The sequence below is a fragment of the Dendrobates tinctorius genome, unplaced genomic scaffold, assembly GCF_039654945.1.
Source record: "Dendrobates tinctorius isolate UK_male_01 unplaced genomic scaffold, ASM3965494v1 ptg000143l, whole genome shotgun sequence".
Taxonomy (NCBI): Eukaryota; Metazoa; Chordata; class Amphibia; order Anura; family Dendrobatidae; genus Dendrobates; species Dendrobates tinctorius.
The window spans coordinates 24537373-24561184 of record NW_027361810.1 but is presented as its reverse complement, the minus strand read 5'-3'; positions in this window follow the sequence as shown (position 1 = coordinate 24561184).

Genomic DNA, 23812 nt, shown 5'->3' with positions numbered 1-23812 from the left:
TGAGGAGATCATTTGCATATTCCCAGTGCCTTCTGGGATAAGTGAAGAGTCTCCACGAGCTCAACGATCACTGGGTTTTGGCCGTTGCAGCTGAAAAGAGGAAATCGGAAAACCAGGGGAAGAGTCTTGAGGAGATCATTTGCATATCCCAGTGCCTTCTGGGATAAGTGAAGAGTCTCCACGAGCTCAACGATCACTGGGTTTTGGCCGTTGCAGCTGAAAAGAGGAAATCGGAAAAACCGCACGCCGGCTTTCTTTCATCGTCTTTCATCGTTTTTATGAAATCTCAAGATGGAAGAGGCCAGGAGCCATTTGGTGAGCTGCATTTCTTGCTACATGTTCACAGATTTACCAGTGGAAAAGCCAAACTTCACATGCCACAAATGCAAGCTTGTGTCCCTGTTGGAGGAAAAGTTGCAAAATCTCGAAGAGAGGTTAGCTACGTTGAAGATCATTAAGGAAGGTGAAGAGTTCTTGGACAGAGCAGAATTATCTCTTCATGTTACAGAAAGAGAAGAAATTCGAAGTGCACCTGAAGAAACAGAGGAATGGAGACATGTGACCCAGAGAAGCAGGAGGATCGGGAGGCAGTCAGCACCCATACTGCTCAGGAACCAGTACCAGGCTCTCACGCAGGAAAACGATGAAGAAATACATCAGGATAAGACTTTGCCAACAAACAGCAACCTTGTACGCCTTCAGAGTCCTCCTGGATGGAGAAAGAAAAATGTTGTGAAGAAGAAACGGAGAGTGGTGGTCATGGGGGATTCCCTGTTGAGAGGAACAGAGGCCGCTATCTGCAGACCGGATATAACTTCAAGAGAAATGTGCTGTCTTCCAGGTGCAAAAATTAAAGATGTGTCTGACAGGATATCAGGACTCTTCAGACCTACAGATGACTACCCATTCCTGCTACTACATGTGGGAACAAATGACACCGCAAGAAACGACCTGGAAACCATCTGCAGAGACTTTGAAGACTTAGGCAAGAAAGTGAAAGAACTGGGAGCGCAGGTGGTCTTCTCTTCCATCCTCCCAGTGGATGGCCATGGAACAAGGAGGTGGAATAAAATTCTGCAGGTGAACAACTGGCTACGTCGATGGTGCCGTCAGCAACAATTTGGATTTCTGGATCACGGAGTGAACTACTTATACGATGGACTACTTGCTAGAGATGGGGTGCACCTTACGAAGACTGGAAAGCATGTATTTGGAAGTCGCCTTGCTACACTTGTAAGGAGAGCTTTAAACTAGAACAACATGGGAAGGGAAGCAAAAGACCAGAAAAAGCCATACACCTGACAAATGCTATTGAGAACTCTGCTATTAGAAGTGGAAAGGAAGAACAAAGACGAAAGAATCTAATTAATAAAAATATTGGAGAAAGAGAAACCTATCACAAACTAAAATGTTTCTATACTAATGCACAAAGCATGGGCAACAAACAAGGAGAATTGGAACTACTAACACAGGAAAAGAAATATGATGTCATTGGAATCACTGAAACTTGGTGGGACAATACACATGATTGGAATACAAGACTAGAAGGATACAACTTATTTGCAAGAAACAGACTTGATAAACGAGGAGGGGGTGTCGCATTGTATGTTAGAAACGCGTATATCTGCACAGAGATTGAAGCTTCAGAGACTGGGAGTTCTGTGGAAACTGTTTGGGTAAGAATACAAGGACAGAACAATGGAAAGGACACCATTGTAGGCATTTACTACAGGCCGCCTGTGCAAGCTGAAGATATGGATGAACTCTTTATGCATCAAATCGCCAAGTTCTCCAAAAAATATGTCATAGTTGTCATGGGAGATTTCAACTATCCAGACATTTGTTGGGAATCTCTCTCAGGCAAAACTAACAGGTCAAGGAAATTCTTATCCTCTCTTGCTGACAACTTTATCTTCCAAAAGGTAAGGGAGAAAACAAGGGGAACTGCTACCTTGGATCTAATCCTTATAAACAGGGAGGAAATGGTTGAGGAGGTAAAAGTGTCTGGGACCCTAGGAGGTAGCGACCATGCTATTTTAGAATTTTGGATAACTAGAGGCGGAAGACCTGTGAAGACTAACTAAGACTAAGAAATCTAACCTTGACGTCTGAGTCTTCACAGGTCTTCCGCCTCTAGTTATCCAAAATTCTAAAATAGCATTTTAGAAAGGCAGATTTTAAGGGATTCAGAAAGAGAATTGGAGGGATCCAATGGCTGGATATCCTTAAAGACAGAAATGTCCAGGAAGGATGGGAAATCTTGAAAAATGAAATTCTCAAAGCACAGTTGTTAACAATTCCGAAAAGAGGGAAGAATAGGAAGCATTTAAAGAGACCAGATGGATGAACACAGAACTTAAGCACATGCTAAAAAGGAAGAAAAAAATGTTTATAAAATGGAAAGAGGGAGGCATATCTAAAGAAGAATATAATGCTGTCTGCAGAACCTGCAGGGCACAAATCAGATTAGCTAAAGCTGAAAATGAATTGAGGCTTGCAAGAGATGTCAAAAGCAATAATAAAGGATTTTGGGGATATGTCAAAAGTAAAAGAAAAGTCAAAGATGCTATAGGATTTTTACAGGATGAAAATGATGAAATGGTAAGACAGGATGTTGAGAAGGCTGAACTTTTAAATTCCTATTTTGCATCTGTTTTCTCTCAGAAAGGAAATGTAACATCAACTGTTCTTCACTGTCCTATTAAGGGAATAGAAGAATCCAGGATATCTATAAACAGAAAGATAGTGAGGAAACACTTAGCTAACCTAAATGAATTCAAGTCTCCAGGTCCAGATGAATTACACCCCAGAGTACTGAAGGAGATAGCAGAAGAAATTTTTGAACCCCTCTCCATAATCTTTGAAAATTCTTGGAGAACAGGAGAAGTGCCAGAAGACTGGAGAAGAGCAAATGTTGTTCCTATCTTCAAAAAGGGGAAGAAGGTGGACCCAGGCAACTATAGGCCGGTGAGTCTGACTTCTATACCAGGAAAGATCTTTGAACAAATTATTAAACAACATGTATGTCAATACCTGGATAAGAATGAAGTGATTAAACAGAGTCAGCATGGGTTTGTAACTAATAAGTCATGTCAGACTAACTTAATTTCCTTCTATGATGGAATCACTGATTGGGTGGATCAAGGAAATGCTGTAGATATAGTATATCTTGACTTCAGCAAAGCATTTGACAAAGTCTCTCATACAATCCTTATTGAAAAAATGACTAAGTATGGAATGGACAAGGCAACTGTTAGGTGGCTTCATAACTGGCTTAGTGATCAGACCCAAAGAGTGGTCGTAAATGGCTGCACATCCAGTTGGAAGAATCTCTCAAGTGGGGTACCACAGGGCTCTGTCCTGGGCCCTGTATTGTTCAACATCTTTATCAACGATTTAAATGAAGGAATTGAGGGTAAACTGATTAAATTTGCTGATGACACAAAGCTAGGAGGGATAGCTAATTCTAGAGAAGAGAGAGAAAGGATTCAAAAAGATTTAAATAAACTGGAGAAGTGGGCAGCAACTAACAGAATGGTTTTTAACAGGGAGAAATGCAAAGTACTACATCTGGGCAATAAAAATGAAAAAAGCATATATAGAATGGGAGGAATAGGGCTAAGTGACAGCACATGTGAAAAAGACTTGGGTATACTAATAGATCACAGACTGAATATGAGTCAACAGTGTGATGCAGCAGCAAAAATGGCAAATGCAATTCTAGGATGTATTAACAGAAGCATACAGTCTAGATCACGTGAAGTCATTATTTCCCTCTACTCCTCTTTGGTCAGACCTCATCTGGAATATTGTGTCCAGTTTTGGGCACCACATTTTAAAAAAGACATCAACAAACTGGAGCAAGTTCAGAAAAGAGCGACCAGAATGGTGACCGGTCTGCAAACTCTGTCTTATGAGGAAAGGTTGCAGGAATTGGGAATGTTTAGTTCGCAAAAGAGAAGACTGAGAGGAGACTTAATAGCTGTCTACAAATATCTAAAGGGCTGTCACATTGTAGAAGGATCAACTTTATTCTCATTTGTACAAGGAAAGACTAGAAGCAATGGGATGAAACTGAATGGGAGGAGACACAGATTAGATATTAGAAAAAACTTTTTGACAGTTAGAGTGATCAATGAGTGGAACAGGCTGCCACGAGAAGTGGTGAGTTCTCCTTCAATGGAAGTCTTCAAACAGAGGCTGGACAGACATCTGACTGGGATGATTTAGCGAATCCTGCTCTGAGCAGGGGGTTGGACCAGATGGCCCAGGAGGTCCCTTCCAACTCTACGATTCTATGATTCTACTCAATATTAAAGGGGTATTCACAAATTTAGAAGTCATCCTTTATTCATTGGATAGAGGATAGCTTACTGATCGCTGAAGGTTCAACTACTGGGACTAACACTGATCCTGAGAACTGGGACTCAAAAGAGCCCTGTGTGAATCGAGCCGTGATCAATCAAGTACTCGACTGGTCTACGGCACTCCCATAAGAATGCATGCAGCGACAGTGCACAGGATCAACTACCACTCCACTCAAACATTGCTTTTTAGAATCCCGCTTATCTGGATCAGTGGGGGTCCCAGTGGTCAGACCCCCAGTGCATGGGAAGTTACTAAACTTGAGATTTGCCCACCACTGGTCTATAGGACTACCGGAAATAACCAAGTACATCCCTTGGCTATTTCCCTTATATAATAATAATCTTTATTTATATAGCGCCAACATATTCCGCAGCGCTTTACAGTTTAACAGTTTCAAAACACAAGTCATAAGTAACAACGCTAACAATACAATAATTAAAGCAAAATAAGACGAAATAAGACGACCCTGCTCGTGAGAGCGTACAATATACTATAGGACTTGCCAAAAATATGTCATTTTTATACCCAGTATAAAGGCCACTATACTTCTCATTCTGATGTTATTTTACTTGTGTTTCTGTGACTCTATGTTTCTGAAAAATTAAAATGACCCTCTCTAGCCCTTTTAACCAAGTGGCCATGGTCTTCATCTCTTGCCTGTGGGCATCTTCTTAAGGACCACACTGAAATGGATAACTAGATAAGATTTATGAACAAGGAACAGGGGCCATATCTCAGAATCTGTCTGCACCATCCTAAACTGGTCAGTTATCCTAATTAATCAAGATGTACAATGACACTGCCGACTCCGCGTGATAAAGTAGCGGGCTGAATTTGTTTGGCCCATTGGATATGAAGAATGCTGTGGTCACATAGCCTGTTGGAAGATTATGAAGAAAAAGGGATGAATTGAGGAGAAATTGGGGACAAAGTAATAGTATCTCCTAGTTTTAGTCTACTTGATCCAGGTTTGCACTCTATAGGGGTTGTCCGGCACTGCTCACTTCTGCATTGTGCGTGAAGGTATGGTGCACGATCATGTGGGAAGAATGGTCACCTCGCCTGTAATGACCGCCGTTGTGCCAGATATCATGGGGTTATTCTCTCAAGTCTTCCCCGCCGCTTTCCTATGGATAATTTGTGCAAGTGAGCTCGGCTCCCACATCTGCTACCCATACACACCAGTAGTAAATGTTTCCTGACCGATGGTTGGACAGATGAGGGGTGACAACCCGCACCATACACTAAACACAACCGTGCGTGCTCTTTTTATGCTTTTTCTATCTCGTTTCAATGTCAGACATAGAAATACCCAGTCTGAGCAGCGCTGGAGCACCTCTTGTCCTAGCTCTGACAGCTGGGAATGGTTTACATTCACAATCCACCATGACACATTGTAACAAAGGACAGAGCCGTGACTTTCTGCCGTCAGGACTGACACAGCACTGATCAGCTTCCCCGAGCCCTGATGACTAACACCAGGACAAAGAACATGGCTGTGCTGACAGCACAGTTCTCCAGAGACCCGGCTGTGTCCGACATGGCGCTCCCATAGCTCTGCTTGGTGGACTGAAGGAGGAGTTGGAAAATAAATTCAATTCACTGAAACGTTGTATCACATTGAAATATAAAAAAACAAAGAAGAAAAGACAAGAATAAGTAGTGAAAAAATAATAATTGACTGTCTTACTAAAGAAATACCATAATCAGATACTTGGCACTCCAAATGTAAACTGCTAATTTTTTTTAATGTCAAGCAATCCAAACAGAAAATCTATGACGTTTCGGCCCTGTGACCTGGGCCTTCTTCAAACACGAATTGCTGCAAGGGGATGTGAGATAAGTGGCAGAGATATGGAATGGCGGAAACACCGTATAGCATGAGCACACAGCCCCAGGCAGTGTTTCCACTATTCCATAACGCTGCCATTTATCTCGCATCCCCTTGCTGCAATCTGTGTTTGATGAACGCCCAGGTTACAGGGCCGAAACGTCATAGACTTTCTGCTCGTATTGCCTTACATTAAAGAAATTTGCAGTTTATATTTGAAGTGCCAAGTATCTGATTACTTCCTTATTTATACCGGTTGGAACCCTTCTTGTGCACACAAATTCTCTAACTGTGAGTCCTCGCGGGCAGGGTCCTCTCTCCTCCTGTACTTGTGTGTCCCTTGTCTTACACATGTTTATTGTACCCAATGGCGGATCTTAATAGGGGCGGATGGGGCGGTAGCCCCGGGCCCAAGGTTTTTTGGGGGCCCAGGGGCAGGGGCGGGCTGGGCCGGGTGGCAGAGAGGCAAATGCCCCCCGGACCGCTCCCCCAGCACCTGTACAGGGCCGGCCGTGCCCTGTGCTGTGACGCCGCCGGCAGCAGACAGCCGCCCGCGTCACATTCTATGAGGGTCCGGGAGCTGTGCACGGCCGTCACCTTGACGGCTGCTCAGCTCCGGCTCCCTCCGGCTGTACTTCCGGGTCAGATGTTGGGCGTACGCGATGACGTCATCGTGCATGCGCCGACATGTCCCGGAGGATGCTGAAAGCAGAGGCGCTGCTGGGGAGCGAGCCGGCTGTGAGGTAAGTATGGGGAACTTTTTTTATTTTTTTTATTTATAAAATGAATTAAATGGGGAAGGGGGTGAGTGGGGGCTGTACACAATGAAGGGGGGGTGACTGGGGCCTGTATATGATGAAGGGGGTGACTGGGGCCTGTATATGATGAAGGGGGGTGACTGGGGCCTGTATATGATGAAGGGGGGTGACTGGGGCCTGTATATGATGAAGGGGGGGTGACTGGGGGCTGTATATGATGAAGGGGGGTGACTGGGGGCTGTATATGATGAAGGGGAGTGACTGGGGGCTGTATATGATGAAGGGGGGTGACTGGGGGGCTGTATATGATGACGGGGGTGACTGGGGGCTGTATATGATGACGGGGGGGTGACTGGGGGCTGTATATGATGAAGGGGGGTGACTGGGGTTGTACAGGATGAAGGGGGTGAGTGGGGGCTTCACAGGATGAAGGGGGGATGAGTGGGGGCTGCACATGATGAAGGGGGGGTGAGTGGGGCTGCATATGATGAAGGGGGGGTGAGTGGAGCTGCACATGATGAAGTGGGGGATAAGTGGGGCTGCACATGATGAAGTGGGGGATAAGGGGGACTGCACATGATGAATTAAGGGGTAAGTGGGACTGCACATGATGAATTGGGGGTAAGGGGAACTGCACATGATGAATTAAGGGGTAAGTGGGACTGAACATGATGAATTGGGGGTAAGAGGGACTGCACATGATGAATTGGGGGTAAGGGGAACAGCACATGATGAATTAAGGGGTAAGTGGGACTGAACATGATGAATTGGGGGTAAGAGGGACTGCACATGATGAATTGGGGGTAAGGGGGACTGCACATGATGAATTGGGGGTAAGGGGGACTGCACATGATGAATTGGGGGTAAGGGGCACTGCACATGAAGTGGGGTTAAGGGGGACTGCACATGATGTGGTGGTAAAATTAACTGCACATGATGATGGGGGAGTGGGGCTGCACATGAAGTTGGGGGGAAGGGGACTGCACATGATAAAATGGAAGGGGGGATAAGGGGCTGCAAATGATGAAGCGGCACTGCCGATGAAGTGAGTGGGTGATAGGGGACTGCAATGGATGAAGTAAGGGGACTTCAAATTAAAGTGGGGACATTAAAGTGGATCCCCTATGGCCAGGATCACGTTGGGCGATTTTGTGCGTATTGGCCGTAGGCCTACAGCTTATGTGCAACGTCTTTTTAGGCCATGTCCACACGTGGTGGAATGGTGGCGGGTTTTCCGTATGGACCCGCAGCAAACCAAGTGCTGCGGTCCGTACAGCTGTCAATTCCCGCACGGGGACCGCAGTGCTCAGGTGGGAAGGGGGGTACAGGGGCCCAGGTTTTATGAACAGCCCCGGGCCCATAGTCCACTTAATCCGCCACTGATTGTACCTGTCTATATTTCCCCTTGTCACAAGTAAAGCGCCATGGATTAAATGGCGCTATATAAATGTATAATAATAATAACACAAGAAGAGTGCTGTGCACCTCTTCTATAAAGAAATTTAAAGGGAGTCTGCAGCAAAAAGCAAATTTAACCACTTATACAGTCATATAGGGGACACGAGCTGAGTGCACTTTGCACTTGTTCCGACCCATCAATTACCATCCTCCATACTTACCGTTTTGCTTGATTGACAGCGCTCGCTTGCCAGAGCAAGCAAGCGCTTCCCGAACTAAATTTTTGGCCTGCAAGTGCACACTGACACTGCAGGAGAGGAGCATGTACACACAGTCTCAGCGTGGGTGTGCTTTCATCCCTCTTTCCTGTCTTCAGCGGCCAACAACTACTGAGTGATTCTGTGTGCAGTAAGCAGACAAGAGAGAGGGATGAAATCTGGCCCGTCCTGACACTTTGTGTGCGTGTGCACATGTTCGCAGAGCTCCTGCAGTGTCTGTGTGCATGTGCAGGGCCAGGGATTCAATTCAAATGGAGCTCATTTCTGGGAAAGCAAGTTAAGGAGAAGTGTCGAGGATATTACTTGAAGGGGGTGAACGGTGCACTGAGCTCTTGGTCACGCTAAGGGTGCTCTGAAGACCCTTCCTTTACATATGTAGTAAAACATTTTTTCATGTAACACTAAATTAGTGAAATCTATACTACTGGCAGTGGCGCACCGTTAATAGCTGACGCTATTGCCCGCCCGGCATCTATCTCTTTCAACTATATCTGCCTCCCAGATGCATCTCCTATCAGTCAGTGAAAACCGGACAGTACATAAATGGCATCAGTGTCTGATTTCTTCACGGACTCACAGACTTTCATTGCCGACTTTGATCCGGCACTCGGATCAGTATCAGACACGGACCCCTCGGTTTGCAAAAAAATGTGGACATGTGAATAGCCATATAGACTTTCATAGGTACAAGTGCTATCCTTGAAAAAAACTGACTTGTGAATGAGCCGTTATCGAGCAATTCCCCATTTCCCCATTTTGGCTCTCAAACTTCAGTAGATACAGCAGTGACCAATACTTCAAAACTGTGACCAATGTTTGGCTGCCGGTGTCATAAACCATGAAGGAAAGGATTCAAGATCTGACTACATCCAGGATTTGTTTGTAGTCTGTTACCATGGAGAAGGAACATTCATATACACGATACTTTTGGAATGTATCTAGTGTGTGCAACTTTATTTAAATAGTCAGTTACAAAAGTAAATATGGAGACTCTGAATTATTAGTAGATTCTCACCCTCAATCCCGGAGATTTTACATGTGACCCCTTACATAAGCAGCAGAACAAATGAGCCTTCAAACGTAAATAGAGCCGGTGTCAGCAGCTACTTGAGCTTATAAAAATGGGTCTCTAAAGAAACTTCCTTCCTCTCTTACCATCTGCCTCATCCATAATACATAAGGACATGTTTGTACCTGTTTACATTTTAATGTTGCCCTAAGTGATACTATGTCTATTTAGACCCAAAGCTTAAGATTATAAACCTCAGTAAACACCATGCACAAAGAAAAAAACATTTTATTTCACTAATATACACTATAGAGTTGGGTTTTATCATATTTTTCAAAGGAACATTTTGGGGGCATTCATAGTAGTTGGTCCTGACTGCCACAGGGTGTGATGTCTTCATACAGGAGAATAAATATATCCAGAATTTCCCAGTGTATGGTGGTATTATTCGGGAATTTCATTATATTATGTAGACGGTTAATGGAGTGTTATTTAGATACTTTAAACTAAATGGTGATATTATGTGCGCTGTACAGTTAGGTCCAGAACTATTTGGACAGTGACACAAGTTTTAGCATTTTAGCTGTTTACCAAATCATATTCAATATACAGTTATATAATCAATATATGGTTAAGGTGCCGACTCTCAGCTCCGATTTGAGGGTATTCGTATCCTAATTAGTGGAAAGGTTTAGGATTTACAGCTCTTTAATACGTAGCTGCCTCTTTTTAAATGGAGCAAAAGTAATTGGACAGTTATCTCAAATACGCTTTAATGGCTGCAAGGGCTATTCTCTCACCAATCTATCATCAATTAAGTACATTCTGCAAATAAAAGAGCGCACTGGTGAGTTTGAAAACTCAAAAAGGCCTGGACATCCACAGAAGACAACTATGGTGGATGACTGCAGAATCCTGTCCATGGCGGCTGCAGAGCTGAAATCACGAAGGTTTGGTCACTGCCCAAAGATTTCTGGACCTAGTATATAATTGTGTAATGTGGACACTGTCAGAGTATTCTGTAGGTATTATATGCTTGGACTCGTACTATATAGAACACGTATTGGAATTTTATTTAGGAATTATATGGCAGCATTATCTGGACACTGTAGGATTATTATTTAGCAAATATAAGCTGGTATTATGTGAACACTGTATACAAATATAATCAAGGAGTTATAAAGCCATATAAAGTAGAGATGAGTGCATTGTCTCACACGACCCTGGTCCAGCAGCCACATTAATATTCCATGGCTGCCAGACGGAAGCCATGTGAACTGCCTCCTACTTGCCAGCGCATTCTATTTATATTATCCTGGCACAAGATCGTGTATGTGTGTGTTATGCCGCAATGATGACATTGCACCAGGTCGGGTCAGGGATGCTAGCAGGTAGGATGTTGTTCACAGTGGCCACAGAATACTGATAAGGTTGCTGAAGCAGAGTCCTGCAAATTTATTTTCTCGTCTCTATTATTTAGGAATTATTTGGCAGTATTATTTGGATGCTGTTTAGTAATATAATTTATGAATTATATGACAGTATTATTTGAACATTGTATAGAAATATTATTTAGGAATTAGGCATTGTATAGCAGTATTATTTATCTTTGCAACATTTGAATTCTGAGAAAAGCTGTAGAATAAGTGTTTAGCTTTCTGCCTAGGACTATACATATTATTATTTAGTATTATAGTGGCACTTATTCCATGGTGTTGCTTTACATGTGAAAAGGGATATAAACATATATATATATATACATATGTTTAAAAAAATATAGGGAACATTTAAACAACACAATGAGACTCCAAGTCAATCACACTTGTGTGAAATCAACCTGTCCAGTTATAAAGCATCACCAATTGTGAATCAATTTCTCCTGCTGTTGTGTAAATGAAACAGACGAAGGATAGAAATGGCAGGCAATTAGCAAGACAACCCCTATAAAGGAGTGGTTCTGCAGGGGGTGACCACAGACCATTTCTTTGTTCTCATCCTTTTTTGACTGTTGTTTTGGTCACTTTTGCATTTTGTCATTGCTTTCATCCCTAGAAGTACAGTAGCATGAGGCGGTGTCTACAACCTACAAAAGTAGCTCAGGTAGTGCAGCTCATCCAAGATGGCACATCAATGCGATCTGTGGCTAGAAGAGCAGTTGTGTCTGTCAGCACAGTGTCCAGAGCATGGCACAGATACCAGGAGACAAGCCAGTACACCAGGAGACGTGGAGGGGGCTGTAGGAGGGCAACAATCCAGCAGCAGGACTACTACCTCCTTCTTTGTGCAAGGAGGAGCAGTGCCAGAGCCCTGCAAAGTGACCTCCAGCAGGCCACTAGCATCCATGTGACTGCTCAGACTGTCAAAAAACAGACTCCATGAGGGTGGTACGATTGCCTGCCATCCAAAAGTGGGTGTTGTGCTTACAGCCCAACACCGCGCAGGGAGATTTGCAAAAAGTGATATCTAGGATGTGGTATTTTAGTGTTCCCTTTATTTTTTGAGCATTGTATAGACACATCAGTAATAAGAGTTAGGGATAAATTAATTGTTAGATTTTACTCACTTATCCGGACTGACCCATTAGAGTTCTAAAGGTCTCTCCGGTGCGTCCAGCCATTGACACAAAAACGCCCCCAAAGGTTCAGCAAAAGGCCAGCTCTATTCAGAACTGTCTTTGAAGTCAACCGATCACAGCTAAATATTTATTTTTGTGAAATTCTTGAGCGGAATATTTTTTTTCTTTTTTCCCCGATGACATGGAGCCACCTTTTCCCATGAAGTGCGCTGCAGACCATTAAATGCAGCATGATGTAACTGTTTGGACAGATGAAATGAAAATGAACAAAACAGGTTGGGGGTGTCATGGAAAAATGCAAAAATGTGCAGGTCTGTTGTTTAGACCTACAGAAAATATCTTTGGCTTTATTATACAAATTTATAGACTTTTGTAAGGTTTGTTGTTACTGATCTGGAATGCAGGGAACGGGTATAAAATGTCTCCATCCAGGATACCACTCTGTAAATGGTTTTACTGTTTGAGTCAACAAACCAATAAAAAAGGAGGAGATGCTTTCACCATCTGGTTGGACATCAAAGTATGTCATCCAGAGGTCCCTTTAAGTAACATGTGTGGTCTTCTGCAGATTTTACTGTCATTGAGTTGAAAATTACCCCATTAGTCCTTGAGTAATTGAGCACCTGACCTGACCCAAGCTCATCTGACCAAACATTTGAGTCACAAAAACCCACATGCTGGCCACGTTGCCCCTTACCCATTGATGGCATGCACTTGTTATATGCAGCAAAATAAATTATATATTGGGTCAAGAGTTTACGAAGTGTTCAGGTGGCAGAGAAACATTACTAAAAATCTCTCTCTTTCTGCCTCTGAGTCCATATCTGTTTCTTTCTTTTGCTCTTTTTATTTCTCCATTTATTTATCTTTCCGTTTTTTCTCTTTCTCTCTATATCTATAAGAGTCCTTCTGTAACATCTAAATATCATTGATACTGTCTTTGATATTTAGAAAAAAATCCATATTTTCTGTGATTGCCCTTTGCCTTCAAAACAGCATCAATTCTTCTAGGTTACTTGTCCATAGTTATTGAATAAATTCGACAGGAGGTTGTTCCAAACATCTTGGAGAACTGACCCCAGATCTTCTGTATAGGAGACTCGTGCAGATCCTTCTGTCTCTTCATGTGATCCCAGACAGACTGGAGGATGTGAGATCAGGGCTGTGTGGGACGGCTCATCACTTCCAGGGATCCTTAATGTTTGCACTGAAGATAGTTCTTAATGACATTGGTTGTATATTTGGGGTCGTTATCCTAGTGCAGAATATATTTCGAGGCAATCAGACGCCTCCTGATGGTATTACATGATGGATAAGTATCTGCCTTATGTATAAAGAACAATGACTCCCGAAGGTGAGGATCCAGCACCCACACAACCCTGAGCTCACATCATCCAGTCTGTCTGAGATCACATGGAGAGACAGAAGGATCTGCACAAGCCTCATACACAGAAGATCTGGGGTCAGTTCTCCAAGATGTTTGGTACAACGTTTGCAATCGCAACAATACCTTGAAGAGCTTATGTTTTGATACTGTTTTAAAGGCAAAGTGCGGTCACAGCCCCATAGACAATGAATGGAACAGTGGTGGGCATGCGAGGCCAAAACAGTTAAGAAGCAATAATAATAATAATCTTTATATAGCGCTAACATATTCCGCAGCGCTTTACAATTTTGCACACATTATCATCACTGTCCCCGATGGGGCTCACAATCTAAATTCCCTATCAGTATGTCTTTGCAATGTGGGAGGAAACCCACGCAAACACAGGGAGAACATACAAACTCCTTACAGATGTTGTCCTTGGTGGGATTCAAACCCAGGACTCCAGTGCTGCAAGGCTGCAGTGCTAACCACTGAGCCACCGTGCTGCCCCAGTCCTCTCTCATACACGACGGCTATTTGTCCAGTGCCAGATCCCTTTAAGAAAAGTGTGTGATTCTGGTATTTCTTCAGCGTGTACAGCTATTACATCATCACGTGATTTTTTTTTTCCTCCACGGTTTGACCACCCGGTCGTTCCCACCTTCAGTTTAATGCCAATGATGAGACCAAGGTCACAGCCGTGAATTTTCATGCTCATGGAATGTAGTGGGGGTGAATATGTACACGACTTGGATGAAACGTCTAGACGTCCTGCATTCGGGCCAATAAATATCTCGCAGACAATAAAATGGTTTTATCATGTTGCATTAAGTATTTTCTGCTGTGGAGCTTTATCCCTTTCCAAATCGGTTATGCCATGTCACAGACACATTGTTTCCCAGAAATCTGCAAAACCTTTACCTAACGTCAGATCTATTCTGCTTATTACGCTGCTGGCACGGCCGCCTTGACATTCTGTTACTGCAGCAGTGGAATGTAGATTATTTCCCAGCGGTTGACCACTCTTAGGAAATATTCGGTGCAGACTCCATCCAGATATTTTTCTAAAGCCTTTTAATGGTTTTATTATTGCTTTCACTTTATACAGACATCCTTTGTGCATAGTAATTGAACCACCCTAAACCACCACCCGCTGTGTCTGACCTCACAGAAATGGGTCCCGGTACTGCATATTCGGCTGGCACCCCCCACCTTGATACGGGGTACACAAATTACTGTGTCTAATTATCACATGATGTTGGGCATGCCTAGCTAAATAAAAGTACCAGACAATTGCTTAAATCGCAATGATACAGTACCATCACTAGATGCTAGAAAAATAAAATTCTGCATAGTAGCAGAGAATACCACCACATAATGCTCAAGTACTACCAACATACCGTGACCAAATAACAGCGCCATGTACAAAGAACAGTGTCAAACAGTTATCTAAATCGCCTTGATACAGTACCATCACAAGCCTTTTCTACAACTATGCCTAAGTGAATACCACCATAGAGTGCGCAAATCATGGCAAAAGACAGTGACCAAATAGCAAAATAAAGGGATCCTGGCATTTCCCCAAATGCTTTAAAGCTGCAGATAAGGGGATAATCTGCAAATTAATAGTGTTCTAAAGTTGTGCGGCCACCGCAGGGACAGCCCAAATGAACTCCCGGCTTTCAGTCGTGGAGGCGCGCCGGCATGGCTGCAGTCACTTTTCAGGGTTCAGGACATATTGAGCGGCGGCTGTAAGCACAACCTTGCACATTGACCGACATACCTCTCACCATAGAGTGCTGAAATAATACCAACACATAGTGACCAAATAACAGTTCTAAACTTATTATAATCTAAGAACAGTGCTAGAAAATGTATCAATCATTCTGATATACAACTGTTAATAATAAGATTTAAGGCGATTGCTATACTTTAGTATTAGGTCATCGGTGGCTCCGTCATCAGTAGGTAACACGCCAATACTAAGGCGCCACTACTATGTAGCGCCATAAAAATGTCTAGGATATAAAAAATAACCGAAAAGCAAAATCTCTAGCAATATGGCAATACCAGAGGGCCTCTGGCAGTTGACAGACCAGTGTTATTGCCCCCCTATCCCCCTAGGTTTAGCAGTTTACATTCCTTTCCACTTATGGCTTTTGACGCCAGGCAGAGAAGGGTCTTAGTCCTCCCCGTCCTGTTATAATATATCTGTGTAACAATACACCAATTAGACCCAACATGTTTTTGAAGTGTGTGGGAAAAGTGAAGTACCTGGAGAAATCCCATCTGAGGTCATAAAAACTCAATACAGATGTGGCTCTGGTGGAGTGGTGATTGATATATGATTCACTTCTTTCAATCTTGGCGTTAGAATTACTCTTGGATTCAGTATTTTGCTCTTGGGTCCGGGTGGAGGGTTCACGTTCTGTGGGAGGTTTTTATTTCAGTGTTTGCTCTCACTAGTTGAGAAATGGTGTTTGGTATGGTCTGCATCACTTTTCAGCGCCGTTGACATATCTCAGACAAGGTCATGTTGGAACATGATGTAATGTTAACTCAGGGCATTCCGATAGAGAAACCAGTGGGGCGAAGCAAAAGGAGAAAGCCAGCCCAGACTAACTCCAAGTCTCCTTTTATATGGACTTTGGTAATGTATACAACTTCAGGGGCATAGCTAAATGTATCCATGCACTTTAGGCTGAGGGTGAATGAATGTCCACTTGGACTTCATTCCAACTCCCCCATCTATATACACGGTCTCCTCCAAAGAGCATGGATAGGTTTTCAATGAAGGCAAAGGAATAAAACCCTGTTGGACACCTTTGTCTTAAGCTAATGCCCCAATGTAACAATAAGTCGGGCATGTTAAAATCCAACATGTTAATCCATCTTTTCTCCACCATCTGCCACTGAGGGAGAGTCAGGACACCATCATACATATTAGATATTTGGCTAGTTCTTGAAAACAGCAGGTTTGGCCAACTTCCCTCTCGTGTATGGACATTTTGGGAGACTGTATAGACATGTGCCACTGGTTCTGGGTGCCAACAAGTCACTGTATCATGACCAGGGAACATGGATACAGGACTAGGTCAGGAAACTACAAATTTGATCTTGAGAAAGGAACATCTAACTACTACTATAACGTGGTATCATGTTGCTCCTCTCTCTTCGTCATAGATCCCCAACCTATGGCTCAGGAGCCACATATGGCTCGTGAGACCATGATGAGTGGCTCGCGGCTGTCTGCCAACTTGGTGCATTAGCACCAGGTCTAGCAAACAGTTATGTACGTAGAGCAGGTATCCAGATTTGGATGCATTTATAGTGGCTTTGAGGTTGGAGAGACAAATTAAGTGCTAAGCTGGACACAGGATGATACTGCTAAATAAAGGGGGTGCTTGAAGCTGGATGAGATCGCATGAAGGTGCTTGAAGCAAAAATACTGAAAGAGGGTGAGGTGGGAATCCCTAATATAAGTGTTCTGCTTGGTGTGATATCTGTGGGGAACCTTTGGGTGTCATAACACCATTAATGGGAACTTTGGGTGTCACTCCTGTGGAGGAGGCAGGAGCTGGATGTCACTACTCGGGAGCCCTGGATGTGGCTTACGACCCTCTCTCAGAGCTGAATGTGGTTATTGAGATAAGAAAGGTTGGGGATCACTGCTCTAAAGGATGGGAAGTGGTAGCGTTGGTGGGCCATCTTGTCCATGGGTGATAAGGTGTCAGGATTTTCCCCTTCACTTGCAACTGATCTAATTTTTATTTTTCCCAGAGGAACCCTCTACCCAATGTTGACCAGGTATAATGTGCTGATTTTCAGTTACATTGAAAAATCTGGTTGCTGCCATTTCAACGCTCTTCTGATTGACCCACCCTGACTTGACTTAGTTGATCTCTTATTATAGACTCCATTCTAGCAGATGCATTTACGGTTTCTGCTGTAAGTGTCATAAACATTACTCTTATGTGGCGCCCCTGAGGCTCAGTCGCCACAGAGGTACTGCACCTCCTCCTGAGGTGTGGTGCCCCACCATCCAGGTAAGTTGAACGCTCCTGACCACGCTCCAACACCTGCATCCCACACAACACGGTAGTTCAGCAAAGCCACATTGCGGCTCCCTGCTTGGAGTGTAGCAGAGCACCTTTGGTGGCTCCCTGCTTGGAACACGAAACGTGCTGGGAGGCGGGTGGAATTAGAAGACATAAAAGAGCGGGAAGGTTTAGGATTTCAGGGTCAGTCAGCAGTGGAGAGTGAGGAGAGAAGATCCCTGAGAGAGGGATGGAGGAAGCAGGTGCTACAGCAGACCTCAGTGACCTGGGTCTGCTGGCACAGGAAAGGAAAGAAGGAGAAAGACATTGAACAGAAACCTGCTCTTACATGAGAAGGAAAGACTAGTACGGAACGTAGGCGTAAAAGGGAACAGAGGACGTGGGTTAGAGGAAGAACCCTGCCTAGAAGTTCTAAGCGCAAGGCCGAGGCCCGGTCCCCGAGGTTGTATGGACACTGATGGTTCAACAGCAGACACCGGTGGAGTAGTGGACATAAATGCCCTACTCCTATCTAAGACTTGGGGGCACAACAGCAACTTGGATAGTGAGCCGGGACTCAGGAGTCCCCGAAGCAGGCTACAGCTGTCTGCCGTACAAGTAGAGTTCTTGGGAACATCTGTCAGGAGGCACTCCAGTGTAACTCAGTACTAGGAGTACTTCACACTTGGAGACGTTCAGAAAGGCACATGTTGGCGGAGTGTTGGAAGGGAGCATTCCATCTGGCCTGGAGGTTGATTGAGTCCCTGACCCGGAGGACACAGCACGGAGGCAGGCACCTGTGTCTACTACAGACTGTGAGTAAAGCTTTGGAACTACAAGCCCTGGTGTCCTCCATTCATTCTTGCGCCAACGCATCCAGCACCTGGGTACCAGCTTCTACACCGCTTGTGCCTGTCCTCTCCCCCCTACATCTACTCTGACCTGGGGCTACAGCTCCACCTGTGGGGAGCTTCACCATCTTGGCTGCAACACACCACCAGCCCCAGAGGATCTGCACGCAGCGTCGGCTCAACATCTCACTTGCCGAACACCACAGGTGGCGTCACGAACTATTCATTTACATTCCAGCATTTCCAATCTCCCCTAAAACTTGGGCGCCCAGGGCCACGGACTGGATCACCGCTGCTGTGACACATCCTGCCGACACCGGCCCGGTACCGAGTACCCCACGGCCCTGGGAGGGCGACCCACTTACCAAAATCCAAATTAGCTAACTATACAGAATCTGAACCAGCAAAAGATGTACAAACATGTGTAGACGGAGCCAAGAAGAAAAGTGATGTAAAAAATGGACCAGCAAGGGATGTACAAAAGTGTGAAGACAGAGATAATAAGAAAACTGATGGATTTAGAATGCAAGCTATAACTAAGTAAACATCCAAAAAGACACAACTGTCCCCAGTCCCTGTTATTGTGAGAAAACAAATAGCAATTTGGACTAAGCACACTTAGTCATAAACCACAAGTATGACTCCATGTAAGAACACAACAGCAGGCTTTATCTCTGAGGATGAGGTCACCAGGACATTCATACAATTGCTGATGGCCAGAAGAAGGTGGCATCAGAAGAAGACTGGAGACGGCCTGTGAGTACATTTTCCGATGCCCATTTCCTCCCACTCTCGTCTTTCTTTTATTGAAAGTGTTTTGCAACACACATATAATGACCGAGCGTCCGGGATTTTCTGAGCCGTAACCTCAAAAACCTTGACATTTTTCAATCAGTTTAGGAAATTATAGTATTCCCAAGAACACATTGCAAAACTCGGGCAATTGCTTGTTAGTTGATGTTCTCATGCTTTGCTTTCAATGTGAATGTTTGCTGCCAAGACTGAGATGTTGGAAAATATCTTCAGTGCTCGAAGTAAACAATATTTCTTGCCCGTAGATTTGCAAGAATTTATGTTGCGCGTTTGACACAAACAAGACATTGATACATTATAAACCTAAAATTCCCTTTAAATGGAGTCCATCAGCACAAAATGGAGTCCATCACTCTTGTTTTTCCTCTATAGCCTTCCTCCTTTTCTCTTGATTGACAACTCTGGCCTTGCAGAAGCCAGAGGAGGACAGAGATATATGGAAAACAAGTAGGTGGGAAAGTATCCACTAAACAGTTTTTGGAAACGGCAATGGCGCACTGAGCACCTGTGCTTTGTTTGAACAGTCATTTTGTGCTGATGGACTGCATTCAATCTATTAATTCAAGTATTCTGATAATCCATGATGGAAGCATAGCAATCATTTGTGATCTGCTTAGGAACCTGACAGTAAGTGTTCCATTTCCCTGTAGCGCCACCGCAGGATGATTGAAGCACTGCACATTCAAAATGATGGGCTGTCCATATAACACACATTGCTGGGTCAATCAGGGAAAGAATGATGATCCCGGATAATTGTTGGAGAGCCTATGATCTTTGTGTCTCTACCTGAAACGCAGTGTCAGCCATATTTGCACATGATTCATACTTAATTATTGGGACCAGTACCTATGACAAAATCATGAACTATCCCTTTTTATTATTATTATTTTTATTTATTTTGAGAGCACCAGTGATTCCATGGTTCTGTACTTGAGGAGCAGTTACACACAAATATAAACTACAGTCAAGAGGGATTTTGGCAGCTCCGTTGGTGGTGAGGTGGCAGTTCCGTTGGTGGTGAGGTGGCAGCTCCGTTGGTGGTGAAGTGGCAGTTCCGTTGGTGGTGAGGTGGCAGCTCCGTTGGTGGTGAGGTGGCAGCTCCGTTGGTGGTGAGGTGGCAGCTCCATTGGTGGTGAGGTGGCAGCTCAGTTGGTGGTGAGGTGGCAGCTCCGTTGGTGGTGAGGTGGCAGCTCCGTTGGTGGTGAAGTGGCAGCTCCGTTGGTGGTGAGGTGGCAGCTCCGTTGGTGGTGAGGTGGCAGCTCCAGGGGTGGTGAGGTGGCAGCTCCGTTGGTGGTGAGGTGGCAGCTCCAGTGGTGGTGAGGTGGCAGCTCCAGTGGTGGTGAGGTGGCAAGGGGTTATTGTAGGCTGTAAGTTTTCTTGAAAGGTCGAGTTTTCAAGCTCTGTTTGAAGGTTCTGAGTATGGTGGATAGTCGGATGTGTTGTGGCACAGAATTCCCGCGAATGGAGGACACTCAGGAGATGTTTTGCAGGCAATTGGGTGAGGAATGTATGAGGGTGGAGGAAAGAAGGAGGTCTTGGGAGGACCGGAGATTACGTGTTGGAAGATATCGAGAGATTACGGTAGTTAGAAGATATACGGAGGAGACAGATTATGGGCGGCTTTGTAAGTCAGTGTTAGCAGTTTGGACTGGATACTTTGGGGAATTGGGAGCAAATGAAGGTATTTCCAGAGGGTAGAAGAATAGGAGCGGGGAGGAGAGACGTGGATTAGTCGGGCAGCAGAGTTAAGGACAGACTGGAAAGGTGAGATAGTGTTAGGGTGCTTTCACACTGCATTTTGGCAACTCTTTATTGGACACCTTGGGGCTTACATCCTAAACCCCACGCAAAATAGGATTCAGGCGTATGCACACACGGGGCCATAGATTATTAATGGTGCCGACAGAGCGAACGTGTGTGCTCTGTCGTACATCATTTTCTGACTTATATGCGTACAGGAGACGGACACCCAGATGCAGTCTACTATGTCTGGGTGTCCGTCTCTAGTAGGCCTACCCACTGGAAAATGATGCATGACAGAGCACACGTTCACCCTGTTGGCACCATTATAGTCTATGGCCCCGTCGGTGCATATGCCCGAATGCCATTTTTCAGGGGTTTATGAAATAAGCCCCGAAGGGCCCAATGAACGGATGACAAACGCAGTGTGAAAGCACCTTTAGCAGGGAGGTCACAGAGGAGATATTGCAGTAGTGAAGGCAGGAGATGATGAGGGTATGCACTAACACTTTAGTAGATTGAAGGCCGAGGAAAGGATGGATTCTCGAAATATTTTTGAGTTGGAGGCGGCAGATGGACTGCTTCTCATTAGGGAGATCAATAGCTGGTGCTGAGAAAAATATAGCCCAGGCAATGCTCCCTGGGAAGAAGCTATGCAAATTAGCTCTCCCCTAAGAGGTATAAGGCTGACTCTCTTGTGCCACCTAATGGAGGAAGCTGCTATATGTCAATGAGCCTTGCCACATGACTTAGTATACAGGACCATCTCACAAAATTAGAATATCATCAAAAAGTTTTATCACGTCGTCTCAGATTAAATAGCAAAAACCTGATGACAGATTCCCTTTAATGATAAATGAATCCCTTTGGAAAAAAAAAACAATATTATTTTAACCTTTGTTAATATATGTTATTTCCTTGTGACTTTGCTGTGACATATTTGCTGGCTTTGTGATTTTCCTAGTACAGCACTGGTATTAAAAATAAGTTGTAATAAGCTGGCTCTGCACACGACCATCTGCGACAAGTCGTTCCATTCCCTTGTGTCTGGGAACAAAATCTGTGCAATAAAGGTGAATTATAATTTGAGGATGGTACTGTAGGTCACTGTTACATTCAATGCACTGTAGCTCAAGAATATCATCTATAAGACAATAATACTGGGTATGACTTAAAGGGATTGTCCATGAGTGAGGTAGGATATACAGGGCAAAAATTGCTGCCTCAGCCTTGGGACACTGTGTAGATCCATTCATGGTTGTAGCTCTACTCATATTCTTTTTTTCCCCATCTATTACATGGATACTTATATATGTGGGTTCCCAGAACATTTTAATTGAAAAATTAACCATTTATTTAATAACTACTCATGAAAATAAGTAGCTTTGTAATAGATTGTATCAGAGAACTCTGCTGCTTTCTCCTTCTCAACTGATCTTTCAGTCTGAATTAATGGGAAAATTTGTGTTCAGTGAAGACAGATTTTCCCATTAGTGACACAGGCGATATCAATTGGTGCTTTTAAAATTCGATGGAGGGGGAGGAGCTAGAGGCAGACACAGAACTTTGTCAGCACCAACTGTCATCTCCTATCTCCATAATGGGGAAAATCTGTAAGAATCAGATTTTTATAGTAAAATATATTACAAAGTTTCTTATTTTCACATATACTGTTGATTCGTGAAGGAAAAATTAAAATGATGGTTAGTTTTTAAAGAAACAAGTCTTCAGCATTTTCTTTGTGTGTCATGGATACAAACAGGGGTTAATTTACTTCCGCTTCCTTGCAGTTCTTTTCTATAACAGACAGTGCAGGGAGAGGTTCCTGCTGCATCTAGTTGCTTTAAAGGGGATTTGCAGTAGGTTTTTGCTACCTCATCCGAGAAAGAGATCCTGATTCCAGCGATGTATCATTTAGTCTAGTGAGTGCTGCAGTTGTGACACAATCAGAGTTTTTAGATGCAGGATGCAGCAGAGCTGAGAAAGCTAGCCCCACCCACACCAGGCTCTCTATGTACATTGTCTACTGACAGTGAACTGCTTATCACAGGAGAGGGTGTGGTTGGACTAGTGGCCAGCTAGTCACAGCACTGAGAACGTCATAGTGATAAAACCTTCATTGTAAGTAAACAACTACACAAAGCCTCATAAGTGACACTTCCCTGACTTCTGTGTTTTAACCCCTTCCTTAGATTAAATAGCAAAAACCCGCTGACAGATTCCCTTTAAGAGCAGACATTGGATTCTGAGGAGTAGGATGAGAGGAATTGCATATCTCTTGAACCACATGCAGATTAATTTTTGATATATTTCTTAATTTTTATTGCAATATGAGACATGCAGGAGTAAAAGAGCAGTCTAAATGAATATGCATAAATAAATAAAATCTTATTATTAATCTGACTTCCAACCTAAACTGAAATGGGCTTAAGAAGCAGAGCTGCAGTGTAAAGCATGGGAATGGAGCAAAGCATCAGCTTGAGCTTTTCATGGTAAGGAAAGGGGAATTTAAACCTCCATACCTAAATGCTGGTAGCCTAGAATTACTAATGAATGCTGAAAACAGATAAGTTATACCATCTAAAACAAAGTACTGTAAATGAATAGTGGGTAAGCGCTGCACAGGTAGACTCTGTGCACATTGTGTGTGGGCTTTACGTAAGGTTTATACACGGCAAAAAAATCTGATAAATGGGCTGGATATCAAGACCATAATAAACCTAAAACACTAAGTAAAAAAATACCAATAAAAAGACCTCTCCCTGCTGAATGACTCAAATTCATCCAT